The 15492-nt window shown below is 39.1% G+C and overlaps 1 protein-coding gene across 7 annotated transcripts in view; it reads right to left on the bottom strand.

Moving 5' to 3' along the window:
- mtgo (miles to go) overlaps positions 1-15492 on the bottom strand; it is a 520265-nt gene that overhangs the window by 124177 nt on the left and 380596 nt on the right. The gene's annotated exons all lie outside the window — the stretch shown is intronic.

Raw genomic sequence — 15492 nt, 5'->3', positions numbered from 1 at the left:
CATATATATATATATATATATATATATATATATATATATTATATATATATATATATATATATATATATATATATATATATATAATATATATATATATATATATATATATATATATATATATATATATATATATATATATATATATATTAGACGGGGGCACTTACACGGCGACCGAAGACTGGTAGAGACTGACACGGATCTGGCAGTGTAAAAAAATCCAGAAACGAAATTTGGGCAATGACGAAATCATCAGCATCTTACATTACCACAAATTTTAAAAGATAATTACAATCAATTACATCTTAACTAGGGTGCGTTAACTAAGGATTTCCTTAGGCTAATCAGTAAGACAGTAAATATACAAAAGATGGACACGAACCAAAATGGCGGGAGGAAAAAAAATTTAATCCACCGCATTCCTCGAGAAACGACCATTCTCATACAAGGTTCATGGCGAAGAAAAGCTCTGCAATGCACCTTCCGAAATACGGGAAGGTACTCCTCAGAAACTCATTTAAGGTATAAATGCACACTCCCATTTACACACAGAGAGAGAGAGAGAGAGAGAGAGAGAGAGAGAGAGTGTTTAACGGGCCACAACCCCGGAGGCTTGAAGGAGGTGACGAGTCCCAAGGTTACCAGTACGTCTTATTGTATAAACAAACGCACGCACACACTCGCAGGCTTCTCTACTCCCATCATCAAAACTCCTGCCCGACCCCAACTTCCTAGCAGCTCTTCTTAACCCCTTTCGCATTCTTCGCGTTTTCTCTCTTTCACATCTGTTCGAATTTTCTTTGGTTCTGCTTCAAGTATATGTTCTCAAAATAAAAAAAAAAAAAAAACGAATGCAACAACGTTTGCAGCACTCATGTAAAGAGAACAAGTGTTTGTGAAGGTTGCTTTCCGTTGTGTTCTACTGCCTTACAGATCTCAGCTAGATGAGCTTCCGTTCTTAAGGGTTGAGAACGAGGGAGAGGCTTCAGTGCGGCACTGGGTTGCAGCTGCTTAAAAAGGAGACCGTGTCTCTGTGGCGGTTTTTATGAAAATTATACAACGTCGAATATTCAGAGTTCAACTCTCTCTCTCTCTCTCTCTCTCTCTCTCTCTCTCTCTCTCTCTCTCTCTCTCTCTCTCTCTCTCTCTCTCGTATCAGCCTATCCCTATTGAGCTTCCGGGGCATATTTCTACCGTTCCCAAGAGTCGGCAACGACAACTCTACAGCAAACTGCGAGTGTACGCAAACAGAACAACAAAAAAACGGTAAATACGAGTGAATTTACAGGCAGGCACGTGCACACTACACAACTGTAAGAAAATGTGTACTGAGCAGAAAGAGCGACTTAAAAGGCTGAAAGATTTGGTGGATCCTCTTTAATGATGATCTTTTTACGGAGCCCAAAGCATAAATTCCATACGATATACAAATCAGTTTTCTACACAATAAGAAGAACATTATAACTTATAATTTGCCTCAACTGAACGGCGAATAAAATATATACAAATAATTATAAATGTATATATACAAACACACACCTATATATATATGTATATATATACATATTTATATTTTACATATATATATATATATATATATATATATATATATATATATATATATATATATATATATATATATATATATATATATATATATATATATATATATATATATATATATATACACACATTTATATACAAATATATAATGGATGTATGCGTATTTGCCACAATAACTCAAACACATTGCACATTGAACAATGTCACCCAAATTTGGTATACTTACGACTTACTATCTAAAAATCAGCTCTGTGGGGGTGAGACATCATAACCACCAAAGGGCACCAATGAGGGGGGGGAGGGCTCCCTGAAAAGGGGCTGGTTCTGCCCGTGAAAACGGGGCTGGTTATGCCCCTAGACTCAGTAACTTTACGAACTTATCATACCTCAATTCGGTATACATATGACTTACTATCTGGAAAAGAATACTGTGGAGTAAGACATCAATGGCACCAAAGGTGGTGGGGGTTGGGGGAGAGAGAGAGAGAGAGAGAGAGAGAGAGAGAGAGAGAGAGAGAGAGAGAGTTTATAGGTTGTCATTCAGAGTTACGTCGGGCAGCGCCTGGTTTGGTCAGCTAGTGTGTGTGTGTGTGTGTGTGTGTGTGTGTGTGTGTGTGTGTGTGTGTGTGTGTGTGTGTGATGTTCTAGCATAACTCTGACCTGCATTGAGCAATGTCAACCAAACTTGGTATACAAATGACTTACTATCTGGAAAAGAATACTGTGGGGATAAGACATCACTAGCAACAAAGGGCACCAACAGGGGTGGGGTGGGAAGGGCTTCCTAGAGAAGGGGCTGGATCTGCCCGTGGACTTGGTAACTAAATAAACTTTACAAGTTTATCATATCTCATTTCGGGGTTTATCATACCTCATTTCGGTATACATATGACTTACTATCTGGAAAAGAATACTGTGGGGGTAAGACATCACTGGCATCAGAAGGGGTGGGGGTGGGAAGGGGTGACATGTAAAAATAACCGAAAACGACAGATATTAAGTGTTTAATCCATAGTTTTTGCAGTTGCTGAGATGAATAGTGACACTCTTGATGCCCTTTTAGTCCAAGTTCAATCCCCGATAGGAACAAGGGGGGTGGGGTGAGAAGAGGGTGAAATATAAAATGTCAAAAATGTTTGGCAATGTAATTAGAAGGGGAGAGTGAAACCGTTTTCATCCCATGGATGCCACTCATTCCGACAGATCTCCATTTTAACTTCAAGAGACTGCAATTTCCTGTGAGACTTGCGTTCTCGATCACGATCACCAAGAAACACGGACAGTCGTTATGTAATGTGGAGTGGATTTGAGATAGTCATATTTTCCCACAGAAAACTTTCTGGTGCTTGCTCAAGAGTGGGTTCAATCAAGAATTCATTTATTCTTGCTCCTGATGGTGAAACTAAAAATGTTGTTTACAATCAAGAATTGTGTTCACGTAGTATTATAGTGAATTTGTGAAAGATTTTACTTTATAATTTGTATACTGTATTTATATTTTTTGAAGCCCATAAAGAAAAATTCTTTAATATTACACGATAGATAGATTTGTTTCCTTTTCATGTCTAACAGAAGGTTGAAATTAATAAATATCCAGTGTTTTCTACGTTTTGGGTGTGTTCTATGCTTTGGGTGTATTCTACGGTCTGTGTGTGTTCTACGCTTTGAGTTTTTACCTTGCAACGCCGGGTACATCAGCTAGCATATAATAAAGTACTTGTGTATACTATATATAAATATATATATATATATATATATATATATATATATATATATATATATATATATATATATATATATATATATATATATATATATATACTGTATGATGTAGTGGTGGGTCCAACAACCGTATATCTCAATGGCTGTTTAATGGAGGAAGACTGAAGGTAAACAAACTGCAGTGTCTACAGCAGAGGGCATTTGCAAAGGAGTGTCTATGGGAGCCACAACGGAAGTGAATGCAAAAAAAAAAAAAATGCAAATGAAAAAAAAAGAAAAAAAGTTGTTTACACTGTTCCACAGCATAAGTTATGTGGCTTGAGAAAAAGTGACATGGTGAAAGGAAAGGTCGGCGTGTTTTGAGATTGTTTGTTGCGCGGAAAGAGTAGAGCATAAATCATAATTGTCAAGAGGGAGGCCTAGAAAGTACTGTACACAAGGATTTGAAAAAGCTATTGGGGGATGAGAATGACTTCAATATCTCGGAGGCGCCCGCGCGCGCGCGTGCGTGCGTGCGTGTGTGGTGTGTGTGAATGGCACGGTGTGCATAGGAGGGATCGACAAGCTGCTGATAAGCTCCGCAGGTACATGGAGCAGCTCATGTTGCGAGTTTTGGGCACAGGGATTCACTCACGATTTAGTGGTGAGAAGTATGAGAGCGGCAGCAACCTGTCAAAAGACGCGACTGAATTAACGTGATCAAACCTCCCGAGTCTTGTAATATCCAATCAACGAAAACTTCAGACGTTCATTTCAAGTGCTACGTACACAGGCCAGGGCCAATATTTTCAAAGAGTAAATACCACGAGGTCGGTGTGAAAAGAGACTGACTGAGCCTCAAATCACGAAAAATAAGTATCCTTCCACGAGCAGCACTTTCCAACGGGGAAAACTGCGGAAGGATGCTCATTTTCGAAGATTTTCGTTCCACCCTAAAGAAATGAATATACTGTACATGGTCTAATATCAGCCGGCAGCAGTACAGAAGCAAAAACACTGACTGGATGGCCAGTGGAAAGAAGCGAGCGCTCAGCCATTGATGATGCAAACTAAAGGAGGTTGGTTACTATCAATAGAGACCCCAGCCACGAAGGAGAGTGCGAGAATCGGAATGCACGTTCTATTTACTAGCCAATGACATGAATGCTTGACGCTGCAATTGTTCTTCACGAGCAACATAAAGTCCAAGATTACAGTCATGTTGAACTGATTTCTGAGGAAATCATCCATTGTTTCACTATGAATTTTTGGTGTATTTCCAAGATTCTCTCACGCTAATGAAAAAGTTAAATTTTTCCTAATGTGAATGTGGTGGGAAAGTAAATGAAACCTAGTGAGTACAGCGGTCGATATTTATTTTCTATTTAGTGGCTCAACTATAGGCATTATTCTCCCGCTTTAAAAAATCAATGGCTCCTTCTACGGACATGCCACACTAAGTTCATACCTTCTCGTCCGGACCAAATCTTAAAACGACTCTTGGAAAAGTCACAAAACACGACATTTCTGTTTTTTTCAGCGGATACCCGAGAATGTCATGCTCAACTGCCAGGAGCAAATTCATTCTCGAAATGCAATCTTTCATTTGGGGACTAAAGCTATACAGTATAGCCTATACTGTATCAGTTCACAATACTGTATCAGTTTACAACTCTCAGTACGATAAAGCGTTACTTCCTCCCAAGTACTTATTTCAATGTCATCAAGTTGTGCTTCAAATTTTTATTTTCCTATACATTTTACAATCAAATCTGACATCAGAATAAATTCTTTATTCGATTTAAAATCTAACCATGAACGCCGTTCATAAATGGGAACGGTTATACTAAAAGGAGCGCTGTCGAGGTGCGTAATGCCTCTTTAATCAAGAATATTCACTTTGACGCACCACTGGGCACTGTTGCTTGATCTCTTGAACTTCCAAATATCTAACTGGGGAGTCATGAAACCTTCTTGGCCTACGGGCCTCAAGATGCTGGATCAAGAAAGCATAGTTTATTCGACGTGACTTCTGGTTTATGAAAAAAATATAAATAAAAAGATCCAAGTTTCCTTTACTCGCTGCCTACGCGTATTCTATAGTATCCACTGTATTTCCCCCTCCGATTCCGTGAGTCTTCTGTTTATCTCTTACTTCCTTCAAGCCTAAAACAACTTTAGTATACGACTCAGATTTACACGTAGATCAGGTCCGCCCCTCCGGAAGCGGGGGAAATGACCTTGTCAAAACCATGCCCTGTGCGAACTTGACATATATGTTGAAGTTGCAGAAAGCAAGTTATACACAACTCCGGATTGAATAAAAGGCGCAAATCCAATTAGAACTGTGCTTGTATCAGTATTAGGAAAAATAAATATACCAAGAATCATGATAACCAAGCAAGCAAAGATACGAGGCAATTAAGGCATTCACACCATCATGTATAATAGCACATGATTAGTCATATCACCTGAGAAGACTAAGATGATAGCAAGAGGTGCGCGCAATCCCTTGATACTGCACATACGAGGGCACCGAATAGGGAAGGTAGCCCAGTACATGTATATGGGTGTCATACTCAGCAACAGGTGTCATAAATTGTATGAAGATAAGAGAATAGCACAGGTATCAGCAAGCTTACGCCTTCTCTGGAAGTAGCATGTGGCTATACATTTCAAGATCAATAATTGAATATAGCAGCATCATACTGCCGCCTTGGAGGAAGAGCTATATTGGTATTCTAGAAATCATGCAGAACAAGGCAGCTGAAGAAGCATAACAGGGGCACCTAAGAGTGTCAAGAACAGCAATCATCCAGTCGTACAGGCCCATCACGACGGATGGACTGACAGCTGGCACTACCTCCCAAATGTATCGGCTCTACATCTTTATCTGCTGTACGTCAATAGACATGTATATACTGTATCATATTGAACACAAACTAAATTGTAGTACATCTTATTCAGCAGCTACCTGTTAGCGTCATTAAAACTGTTGTTTTTCTAAATTTTTATATAGACATACTCTATTTCACAGCTATCCTAAAAGATTAAAGAATGGTTTGGTTACTGCAGCAAGGCAATTAGTACAGGATTCTAACAGGAAAGAATACCTCGACATAATGGGGACAGATGTAAGAGGCATTCCTCCATGGACCATACCAGAGACAGAGATTTCACTATCAACATAAGAGGAAAAAGGGAAGAGAAGAACCCTGCATTGATGAAGAATGATTACCTTCAGAGGCTGGACAGTATTCAAGGGGAGCGGGTACGTGATTATACAGATGGTTCACTTCAGGAAGTTGGCGGAGCAGCTAGTGGGGTAACCATGTACCAGTATGGAGAGGAGGTATACTCTGACATCATTACGATCATCAAATGGATGCTCCATATTGCAGTCGGAACTTCTAGGTATTACAACTGCACTGAGTATCATACACGGGAATAAGGACAATGCCAAAATAGCAACAGATAACCTGAGTGCCCTACAGTCAAGAGAAGGCGAATCAACTATCACAATGAGAGGAGCTACAGCCCTGCTACCACAGATCACACAAGCAGGCAGAGTGGTCACATAGGTGCCATCACACACTGGAATCCTTGGCAATGAGAGAGCTGACGAGTTCGCTAAAGAAGCTGCAAAGAAGGAGAGAGTAGATTATAAATTGGCAACATCCCTGAGTATATTGAAGGACTCGGTTTGAATGGAAATAATGCAAAGATACAATGAGAAAAGAGAGGCTCAAAGAAACTCACTCACCAATAAGAAAATAATTTGAAATTACGTAAGGAAAACCACCCAACTACAAACACTGCAGACTGGAGAGAAGAAGAGAGAAAACAACGTACAGCAGACTAAGGATGCAGAGCCGATACCTTTGGGAGGTACTGCCAGCTGTCATTCCACCAGAAACAAGCTGCAAACTATGTGGCGAGTTAAGAAGAACACCTAGAGCCATTATCTCACGGAGTGTGAAGAAATTACTCATTACAGACCACAGGGAGACAGACTGAGTGAAGTTGACCTCCTTAAGTATTTTCTACAACCTAGTGTGCTGAAAAGGGGTTTTGACATCTCATCCACAATTTGTTTGCTCCAGATAGTCAATAGACAAGTATATAATGTATCATATTGAACAAAGTAAATTGTAGTACATTTTATTCTGCAGCTACCTGTTAGCATCATTAAAACGGTTTTTCTAAATTTTATATAAAATTTGTATAAAATTTTGTGTTTAACCTCATCCAAATGTAATTCATTCAGTTAAGTAATTATTTGAAACTTATGTCTTCACATATAGAGTAACAAATTACACATTAATTACTGTGAATTTTACCACATGTTATTCCGAAGCAATTGTGTTCCTTGACGGAAAAGTGATAAAATGTATATTTTTTTATAGCAGTAGTTCAAATTATTTTCTTAATGCACAGTATATATAAGAGTTGCATACTTTGTATATGTAAGACAAATCTTGCAGTGCAATCTTTTAATCAGTAATTTCTACTTAATATATTGTAATTCCCCTATACAGTTATCTGTAAGCATTTATATTTTGTAATAATACTGGCCGAGTACCATAATATCAGCCCTGATGAATGGAGTTTGTCTAGTAATCAACAGGATGGAAAAGGTATGTGTAATACTACAGCCAATGCCATTCATTAAAGAGGGCTTTCCCCCTATATGCATATGTTCAAATTGATTCAGCTAAGCATATAATTTGACCTAATCACTCGACTGCAGAAAATAATTTTCACAGCCTGCTTCAAGGAGGTAAAAACCGATAAAATATTAGGGTGAAACATTCCGGATGACATTGTAAATGGCGTTTAGTGGAACATTTGATCTGCTCTATGCTGATAAGCAAAGTACACTACCATCCCAAATATTTTTGTTAGAGAACATTATAACGGGCACCGCAGTTGTTCAAGCCGTCTATTCCAGTTCCAGGCAGCGCATCTACTCTTCATGAGCATGCTCCCTCAGGTTAAAATTGCCAATCAATATGCTTTGCTTTTAGTTACTCCGCCAAATCTGTAACATCACAGAGTATGTTTCCAGAATGTAGAATTCCAGAATGCTTTCCACATCAGGGATTCAACAACTTCCGACACAACGAGCATACCTTGGAAAGCACGTACATAATGCATCCCCTTCAGAATAGAATCAAGTGTCTTGATGTCAAATATCTCCCATTCAATTAGAGCATCGTCCATGCCATTACCAGTTATGTATCTTCCTGCACAACGAAGGCTACTTTATCCATGTGGAACATTTCCAACATCGGGTACAAATCACCAAAGTCATCGGAATTGCTCAGGACTATCTACTACACTGTGAAACACCCTAATCACATAATTATTGGCAGGATCGGCTGTGCAAGTTGTTCTCTGACACTTTGGAAATTTCTCAAGGCAGTGTACTCGTATAGCGTGGCATAATTGGTTACTGGGTGAGGAATGACTGGAAGAAAGCCAACCGACTTTAGGGGTATGTGGAGCCGAGATATTAGAGCATGGATGGCTCCCCACGAAGGCAAGTTACTTTGCTTTTGTCTGGTTGTCCACACCTAACGAAAGATATTAAGAATTTTTTTTATTTTGCACTTTGTAATGCTGCATCTGAAAGTGGCAGTCCATCACCCTAAGCTACTGGGAAATCATTACTTAGATAAGATCTTGTGATTACTTTTGGAGGGAATTTCAGTTCTTGACACCTTAACTTCTGTTTTCGACTTGCAGCTAAGTCTTTCTAAGCCTGTAGTAGATGCATCTGGCTTTCCTACAGGATAGCTGGAGATGTCTTGGAAGAGGACCATTGCTGTGTCACGCGTACTGGCCTTTCCAGAGTGCGAGGAGCTGTCCTCAAAATCAAAGTTATCGAAGGCGCCAACGGTAAAGCCACTAGGGCAAAGTGACTGGGAAACGGAGCGCTGGTCCTTTCACATTTGTATTAAGAAATGAAATTAAAGAATTTTAATTATATATGAAATGGAAAATTCAACCTTGCATGATTTTACAGGAGCCTGAAATTAATATATTCCATCCCTAAACATCTAATTACAACAGAAGGGTAGCTTTAATAGGGCTATACTTCCGCCAGTGGGGTCATTTATGATATTCCGTTTTCTTTTTAAAAATGGCCGCCAGAACGGAAATGTCCCAAAATTAAAATGTCTACCCAAATTCACTTAATTCATTAGTCACTGTAGTACCCATTTATGCACCAAAAACACAAGCACAACCACTTTTTTACGAATATGCAGCATCGATCCTGGACTATTAAATGACATAAGATGCCGAAAATCAATATATTACTTCTGTGGGTTTCCATCAAGAGGGACTATGGGCTAAGGGGAAAGCGCTCCTGAGATACATTTTGACCGACTGTGCTTCTTCTCTCAAGGAAGGAGAGAGAGAGAGAGAGAGAGAGAGAGAGAGAGAGAGAGAGAGAGAGAGAGAGAGAGAGAGATTTAACTGCAGATCGTTGCCTATCAATGTCTTGACATATTTGTTACACACATTAAAAGACGACATTATGCCAAACCTCAGGATTACTTAACAATTAGACAAACGGGGTCTGTGATCAATTGCACTGCACAAAGGCTCATCCAGCAGAATTTCCAGGAAATTAACGTGATGGCAGAGTTGCAATGAGGGAGACAGTTCCATGGGTTTGAGGACGCGAGAACAAATGACAATACACATTCAATTCCGTCTGGGTTATGGTGGAGGATTGGTTAAGGCAGAGAATATCTTGCATCATTTCAAGATTAAGATGGATCTGTAGGCCAACGTTTCTGGTTTTAATGGGCTTTGCGATCAAAACCTCTTTGATTTCTTAGTTTCAGAGAATCTACAGCATTCATACATACCTTGAATGCCACTTGCTTCATCGCCTTCGGTCTAGCACAATAGGGAAGCTCGAGCATGTTTCCACGTTTTCGTGAAGCTCCTGGTAGGCTATATCCCGAAGTCGGTTTATCAGGTAATTGTTGGTTGGGTGGATACACCATACAAGTGAGCAGTCTATAACTGGCCTGGGAATGTACAACACCAGTGGGCTTAACCTACAACTGGTCTGATCAACGTCAGGCATATCAGGCACATGGTGCCGATTCTATTTGAGGAAATTTCTTTTCGCACCCAAGTAGACTGCTTTTGACAGCTTGCACCGATTTTGTCGATATGGCAAGTTAGGCCGTCAGAGATGATGATTCTTCGGTACTGAGCTTACTAACTAGTACCTCATCGTGATGGCAATCTGTCTGGATCTAGTAAGTGTTCAAATTTTACGCATTGAAAGGCTGATTTATCTATCCTCTTCCAAAGGTACACTGAACTTGATACATTTTGAAACTGCAGTTTTCATGCGTCCGAAAGACTGGGACTGATCGTCAAAAGGCATAAATATTAAAGACTGCAGATTGTCAGTAACACTAATCATAATAATAAAGAGAACACGACCATGAACTGTTCCTTTTGGAGCACCTGATGTGACTGGATACTGTGTAACCCAACTCCTACAGATCCACCAAGGTTTCTAATTATAGACCCGGCTTGGTTGATCACCCATGAAACCATAGATCTTAGGTACAAAGTTATGTTGGTTGTAAGGAGATCAATATTAGGTCAAAATTCAGAAATTCTCTCCTTACGATTTTCTCAAAGATCTCATCAAGGCGAGAGGTTACAGATATAATGAAGTATGATTTCGGGATACGGCTTTCACAGTTGGGGTTTAAGAGCTGGATTCGTAAAATGCCATTACTTGTCCACATTTTCACCACAGGAGTTCATTCAGAGCACGTCAATTTCCTTTCCGATCATTTCTCCTTCGAAGTCGCATAACTAAATTGTCGCCGCTTAGCTTAAAAATTGCGCCATTAGCTCATCTATTTTGTGCCCTTGGCCCTGGACAAAACATACAAATAAGTATTGCACGGTTGACAATGGCAAAATTTCTTCTGGAAAGTGTGAAGTGAGCAGTTTACTTTCAGCAGATTAATGCAACTTTTCCCTTCTTGATATTCATATACATGCGAGATGAAAGACCTTGGGTTATTTCTTATGTTGTCTACCGCTCTGTTTTCTTTCCCATGCTTTGGAGATTTAGATTAAAGCTGATATTTACAGTGCTGGGAAATTTCCATACCAGACATAAACCTTGGAAAATGATTTCCATGTTTGACTGTTTCTTAGTCATTCATCCCAACTGACTGATGCGTTTGACTCTGATGACCTAGCCTGCATTGTAGAGAGTCACTGCTGATGATAACGAGCGTTGAGGCTTTTGGGGTTATGAATGATGCCATCAAACATTTCGTAGAGTTGACGTCACCATAAGCGAAACGAGTTGATGACAGATGCCCGGAGATATTGAGCTCCTCTTTATTTGAAATTTATCAACAATGTTTTCGTGCCCACTGTGTAAGTCTTGTTCCACATTTTTAAAAGACGACTCAGAATATCCCATACATCCATCAAGCTTCCTAGCATTTTGATTTCAAGCGCACGACTCTGCCATGAAGTCATATATATTTCTTGCCCTCCCTGTTCTTGGTTGGGTTGCTATATCGTCAAGATGATGTTCTTAAAAGACCACTCAAACTGCAGACCACAGTAGACGTTGTTGTCAGGGCTTATATGCTGTGAAAGCAATTTGCTAGTTAGATGGCGATGTTTAAATTGATAATGTGAGTTGCCCGAATTAACTGCACGTTATCATTTTCTCTTAATGATATTCTAAAGACAACGTTATGCCTACCTCTAAAATAAGCATGCGTTTTCATCCTCGTGATGGTCAACAAAATTTGACAAGGTGGGATTCAGCTTCTTCAGCCGTTTCATCCAGGTGACTGGGTGAAAGCAAAGACAAAATGTTCGCATTTACGACCCTTTACACGAATGGTATTTCTGCAATCCTTCCCTCACTTGAAAGTGAGACCTCATTATCTGCAAATAGAAATGAATGAGGGCCTTCTCTTTCTTGATGAGGCTATCCTCATTAGGTGGTCTTCCCAGTGCCATGAAGCGTGTCGTAGCAAGTTGTGTGTAACTCTGTGTAAGGAACTTTCCGGAATCAAGGTCGACAGGGGATCGGCGAGGGGAGGGGGACATGTTGCCGATTGATGCCGTGTATTGTGACTATGTGGAGGGAGGGAGGGGGGCCACCAGTACATGATGAGTATCGTTTGGACGGTTGGTTGGGGAAATCCGAGAGAGAGAGAGAGAGAGAGAGAGAGAGAGAGAGAGAGAGAGAGAGAGGAAACCCAGACAACATATCTAAAGGCGTCCATTAAACCATTAGATAACACAACCCTCTTCTCTTCTCTGAAGCACAGTGACAGTTCCTACCGTTCAAAGAACGTAAACGAGAGAGCATAAGATCACTTTTTCACCTTCCTTACACAAATGTCCACGTAGACAGCCTCAATTTATGAATTACCTCCTAAACAGATATCAAAATACGCAAACTCCAAATGTATATTTTCTTCACAAATGAGCCTCTTTTTCTTATACCTGCGCCTTCTCGTAGCGAGTTAAAAGAATGACCTTGATAGTGCATTCTTTCCGTTCGGAGATCTTCCTTACAGGAACTGCTGCTGATCGACTACATGCAAGCATAAGTGTGTGTGTACATATATGTGTGTATATATATGTGTATGTGTTTATGTGTGTGTGTATGTACATATATATATATGTACATGTGTATATATATATATATGTATATATATATGTATATATATGTATATATATTTATGTATATATATATATATATATATATATATATATATATATATATATATATATATATATATATATATATATATATATATATATATGTGTGTATATATATATATATATATATATATATATAATGTGCATGCAAACGCATACGATTTTCCCTTCAATTCATAGCAACAACAACTATTCTTCGTCAAGCTTTCATGAAATTTCGCAAGGAGGCACCCTGTGGTTACTTCATAATTTAAGACAAATGATCAAGATAGTGACCCACTTCCATGGTCACAAAGCCACATATAGTAAGTAAGAGCATCAAAGCCGAATACAATAAATTATTTTCAGCACACTGAAGACAAAAGTCAAATCGGAAATGACGCTTTTGTTCCATTCAATGAACCTGGCTGGCCCTTGCACTCAACTGATAAACACCAATGACAGATCTGGAACTTCAAAGAATCTCGCTCATTTGTAAACAAAAGATTTGGCCTTTAATGGCTACGACTTGTTTTCGAAAGGATATTCACCGAATATTTGAAAGTATAGTTGCACCAAGAAAAAACGACACTGATATCATAAATAGGCCAAACTGTGCTTTTATCGACACAGTCTAAAAATACGTTTGACTTCAAAAAGAAATCTTCAAAACCCTCAACCATACTGTCTTTTACTAATAGTATTTTTACTATTTCGAATGAGAAATAAGACAATAGTGAAATGGTGAAATTTACTTGTAGTAAAGGACAAATTGTAAAAATTATATTATTATCATTATTATTCAACAGAAATGCACATCCAAATGCAACACGCCAATAACACCAACTTGCTAAGCAAGCTTCACTACATAAATTAACATTTTGAAGGAAAAAGCAGCATCATATACTGTACAGTCAGGCAGACAAAAGGATGAATATCCTTATGTATCAGCAGTTGCTAAAATCAGAATAACAGATGTAAAAGGAGTTGTAGAAAACAGTACAGCTAACACACTCCTGTAGTTGACGCCGCCCACCAATTCGAAGAAACACTAGAACCTTCTGACCTCCATTATAATCATCTCAGCACTTCTAGGAAAACACTTCCACAAAAAACAATAAAATAAAATTATTATTATTATTATTATTATTATTATTTAAGCCATCCTCAGTTGGAAAAACCCACAGACCTTGAGCCAAAAGTTCTTCATTAAAAAAAGCAGCCCAGTACGGATGATGAAATGCAGAGAAATAAAGATTAAATTACAGAAGAGAAATGGAAGGGAATCAAATGAGATTCAATACCTGAACTGTGAAGGGCAACTCACAAGACATAAAAAGAGTGAAATAACAGCAAGTTTGCGAGATCAGGAACTCTATTTTGAAGTCAGATGTACCGTACCTCAACCTTAAATTTATCAATAGTTATAATACGCTGACCCATTTATGCTGTTAAGGTCAAGCAGGGAAATAAAGCTCGCAATTATAACTGTGGAGGCGGAGTTGGCAGCACCAAAGGTCATAACGGAGAGTCTCTTTCATAACAGAACATAGGAAACATGACCAAACGGACAAGTCTCGGGGCCTGGTTTTACCATTGTTCAGGCGACCACGAGGGGGGGGGGGATAAGTGCCCAGGGCCCGTGACAAGGTCCCCAAACGTTCAACAGAAAGCATGAATATCACGGAAACGAAACGCTACGACATAACAACAAGGCCGTGTGCAAGATCGACTTTCATTCAAGTATTGATTTACTGACACGTATTTATGAAAAACAGATAAAAGTTATGTATAGCATATGGTCTTTATTCTGTTCGTAAAATAATATGATCTAAGTTATTCAACGCGTTCTGGCTCACATCTTTTTCGTTCGCCTTAAAAACTACAGCAGTGGAGTGCAAACAATGTAGCAAGCAATGCCATAACTTAATTTTGCTGAATAATTATTGCATGAATTACAAGGACTTGTGCACAACCAACTCGAGTCTGGAGCAGAGAAGGAAGGAAGAGGGTGGCCACTGAAAGGAAAGTGAAATTCATTGAGATATGCCTTGATATCTAAGCATCTTCAACGGCAATGATACAAGCAAAACTGGTAGTTATTTTGTGATGGTACTGTAGCACACCTTCATGTAGTACTAACGCTAAACACTACTAATGACGACACAGTCTCTGCGTGCAAGCATATGAAACTAATGATAGTGTGCTTTTGCTCTTCAGGAAAAACAGTATGTATTTCAAGGGTATTCACTTCAATCACCGTCATTAAAGCATCACCACTGACAGCGTCTCCTGTCGCTATTGATATAGTGTATGAATACAGCCTATAGTGCAAAGGGCTCAAAACCTTTAGGCCTCTGATGAGACATAAGGGGGAGGGACGGCTGAAGCTTGCGGCTCAATGGAACGTGATCAGTGTCAGTGTCGATGTCCCTGCTGTTAGGAAAAAGAATAATGCCGTACTATTGTTCATCAACAGAACTTACGATCTGAGGACACTAAACA

Source organism: Macrobrachium rosenbergii, chromosome 2 (genome assembly GCF_040412425.1).
Source record: "Macrobrachium rosenbergii isolate ZJJX-2024 chromosome 2, ASM4041242v1, whole genome shotgun sequence".
Taxonomy (NCBI): domain Eukaryota; kingdom Metazoa; phylum Arthropoda; class Malacostraca; order Decapoda; family Palaemonidae; genus Macrobrachium; species Macrobrachium rosenbergii.
This window is presented reverse-complemented; position numbering and strand designations above follow the sequence as displayed.